Here is a 3,179-nt window from a genome sequence, read left to right on the forward strand (position 1 = left end):
TTTTTGTTGAATTCCTTGTTGTCAGACTTCATAAGCTCACATGTCTTCAAGATGATTTCCATGATCATTTTTTTTCTTTTTACCCCTAGTGTAGGGTGTGATCTTAGTTAAGGTTCTTATGAAAGAAAAAGCTTTAAATAGACTTGGCTTAAATTGGGTCTTTGGGATAATTTTAAAAGAAAGTGAAAGGAATAGACTCGATGACTTGAAGCTCGGTTAGCCGAGGACTGTCGCAGCCTTTTTCTGGCCAGATTCGACGCTGAAAACGTGTAAAATGGCCAGGGTTTTACTTCAGAGGAGGCGATGCACCTTTCTGTGGTGGTTTGGCCGCTTAACATGGTCGAAAATGAAAAATCAGAGGAGAGAGAAAGAATCGCCGGTGAGAGGAGAGAAGGGCTCTGAGATTTGATATGGTGTGAACAAGCGTATGGTGCATCGGTGCATCTAAAGCCTGGGAGCTGTTGGATCGCGGATGAATAGATCGTGCGACTGTGATTGGCTTGATCTGCAAGTTGATCGAACGGTTAGGATGGGCTGGGCTATGATCTGGCGTGTCGCGGTGTACCAAGTGTTTGGTACACCTGATGACATGGCGCGACAGGATCAAAGGGCAGATTATTTTAAAGGCGAAGCTGAATTTGGGTTTTAATCCGATGTGGTAAAGCCTAGTATACTAAAAAATCAAAGGCTCAAATTTAAATACTATTAGATCTTTTCACAGAATCAGAGTTCACAGGCCTAAATAAATCATCTCCATCCATCCTAGTTAGCCACAGAGCCCTCCTAGAGAATGCTTTCTTCACTATATATGGGCCTTCACAGTTTGGTGCCCACTTGCTTCGGTCTTCACTTGGTAGTGGTAAGATTTTTTTGAGTACAAGATCCCCTTCTTTGAATTCTCTTGGTCAGACTTTCCGGTCGTATGCTTTGGCCATCCTTCTTTGGTATAGCTGGTGATGACAAATTGCAGCTAACCTCTTCTCACTTATCATGTTTAGCTGCTCATACCTCACTTTAACCCATTCAACTTCTTCTAGTTCAGATTCTATTAGTACTCCTAGAGATAGAATTTCTACTTCCAAAGGCATCACTGCCTTCATCCCAAATACTAGTGAGTAAGGTGTAGCTCCAGTAGATGTTCTTACTGTTGTGCGATATGCATGTAGAGTAATGGAAAGCATCTCATGCCAATCCTTGTAAGTGACTACCATCTTCTGGATACTCTTCTTGATATTTTTGTTTGCAGCTTTGACAACACCATTCATCTTTAGTCTGTAGGGAGATGAGTTTGAATGTTTAATTTTCCACTTCATGTATAATTATGTGATCATTTTCCCATTAAAATTATGGGCATTGTCGGTCACTATCTTCTCAGGTGAACCGTAGTGGCAGATCAAATCTTTCTCAATGAAACTCTTGACCACCTTTTGAGTTACATGGGTAAAAGAGCTGGCCTCTACCCACTTTGTGAAGTAATCAATTGCTCCTAAGATAAATTGATGCTTATTGTTGACCCTTGGGTTGATTGGCCTAATCACATCTATTCCCTACATTGTAAATGACCATGGTGATGTCATATTAAATAGAGGAGCTAGAGGTGCATTTATCTTATCACTGTTGTAACCCAATTTTGGATTCACTATTTTTTTTTTAAATGTTATTTTATCTTATTATTCATGACAAAAAAATAAAAAAAATAAAAAAAGAGAAAAAGAAAAGAAAAAAAAGAGTTTAAAATATATTTTCTCGAGTCAACCATCATTTTCTGTCAAAACCAAGTCCACCAGGTCAATACGGGTTAAACGATGTCGACCGGGATAAAAAATGAGTTTCAGGACGTTTCAGGTCAAAACCGTCATTTTCTGTCAAAACCGAGTCCACCAGGTCAATACGGGTTAAACGATGTCGACCGGGATAAAAAATGAGTTTCAGGACGTTTCAGGTCAAAACCGTCATTTTCTGTCAAAACCAAGTCCATCGGGTCAATACGGGTCCCACCATGTCGACCGGGATGAAAAATGAGTTTCGGGCTGTTTCGGGTCAAAACCGTCATTTTCGGTCAAAACCGAGTCCACCGGGTCAATACGGGTCCCACCATGTCGACCGGGATGAAAAATGAGTTTCGGGCTGTTTCGGGTCAAAACCGTCATTTTCGGTCAAAACCGAGTCCACGGGGTCAATACGGGTCCCACCATGTTGACCGGGATGAAAAATGAGTTTCGGGCTGTTTCGGGTCAAAACCATCATTTTCGGTCAAAACCAAGTCCACCGGGTTAATACGAATCCCACCATGTCGACCGCGATAAAAAATAAGTTTTGAACTATTTTGGTCAAAACTGGTATTTTTGGTCAAAAAACCCGGTCCACCGAGTTGATACCCGTATAAAAAAAAAAATTAATTTAAAATTGATTTTTAGGGGGTGAAAAAACTTTTTATAATACTGATTTGAATTTTTAATTTTTACCCTAATAAATAAATATTATTATTATTATTTAGTATTATTATATATAATAAAACAAATAGTAGTCGGTGGAAGTTTGAAAATTTTAACAATCCGTGAATTGTTGTCTGAATTCATTGGCTATAAATAGCCAATGAAGTCAAGACAGCAGGAGGGAGGAAAAAATAAAAAATTGATTCTCAATTTCAATTCTGAATTCGGAATTACTATTTCGGGTTACTATTCATTTTTCTTATACTTTTTTGCACCATAGTAAGATATTAATTTTTTTTTAATAAATTGAAAAATACCAAAAATATCCCAACCGTTAGATTTAATAGTATTTAGATCTGAGCCTTTGATTTCGTAGGATACAATAGGCTTTACCACACCAGATTTAAAACCCAAATCAATCTCAGCCGCTCAAATAATCTGCCTTTCGATCTGGTTGCGCCACATCAGCAGGTGTACCGAGTGCTCGGTACATCGCGATACACCAGATCGCAGCCCATTCACTTCTGACCGTCCGATCACTTGAAGATCAAACGAATCACAACCGCATGATCTGTTCATCCGAGATCCAGCGGGTGACAGCCTTCCGATGCACGAGCGCACCATACACTCGTCCACACCGTAGCACAACCTAGAGCTTCTCTCTCCTCTCGCCGGCGATTCTCTCTCTCTCCGCCGATCTACCATTTTCTGCCGTCTCAAGCCGTGCAAACATGACAGAAACGT

This window comes from Populus euphratica, unplaced genomic scaffold (assembly GCF_000495115.2).
Source record: "Populus euphratica unplaced genomic scaffold, PopEup_1.0 scaffold130.1, whole genome shotgun sequence".
Classification (NCBI taxonomy): Eukaryota; Viridiplantae; Streptophyta; class Magnoliopsida; order Malpighiales; family Salicaceae; genus Populus; species Populus euphratica.